Here is an 841-nt window from a genome sequence, read left to right on the forward strand (position 1 = left end):
AGGCCAGTTTGGTTTTGATAGTGAACCAAATAGGGTACATATCAGTGTTACCTATTCACTTACCAGACAGTAGTGTTAGAACTTACCTTTCTTCTCCAGTTTGGCTGAGACTTGGCATCTTTGGGCTCCTCTGCTTAGTAAAGGAGACATGTAGCCTTAGCATGTGTGATCCACAGTGACCTTGATTTAAAAAAAAGGTCTGTAGCTGGCCTCCTTGGTGCTAAGTGGAGTCACACCAGATACGGTAAAGGTGAGGGCCCCAGGTGGACGACCCTATGATACCACTTTTTTTTTTTTTTAATTTTTTTAATCAAGGTATCTGACTTTCTGCCTTGGATTCCTGATTAGTACTTATGGTCCTCCTTGGACCCTGTTACATATTTCAGCCCACTGAGCCAGAGACTTAATAGTGTACCCAGCACTTTCTAGAATCCTTTTGTAGTGTCTCTAGATCCCATATAGTCATAGTCATTTATTAAGGGCCTGATACAAAAGCAGATCATTGACTTGGCACAACGATGGTCGCAGACGCCAGAAAAACCACTGCCTAGAAACCCCTGCTGCTGGCTGAGAGTAAGGTTACTCCTAGAAGGCTGGTGTTCCTCTTGGATGTCCCACATCCCAGTTTTCATCCTTGCTCTTTTATGCCTTGTTTTAGGTAGAAATGGAATATGAGACTTCTTATGCCTTATGGATAGAAATGATAAATTTAGAACTGTATCAACTAGCAAATTTTATGGATAAGATGGAAGGACATCTCCAAGGAAAGAAGAGCCTTCTTCACTGTACCATTCAAAATTCTTATAGTTGACTTCAGCATAAGGTTTCTCTAAGATTCTAG

The sequence above is a fragment of the Otolemur garnettii genome, unplaced genomic scaffold (assembly GCF_000181295.1).
Source record: "Otolemur garnettii isolate 467f Iridium unplaced genomic scaffold, OtoGar3 scaffold00111, whole genome shotgun sequence".
Lineage (NCBI taxonomy): Eukaryota > Metazoa > Chordata > Mammalia > Primates > Galagidae > Otolemur > Otolemur garnettii.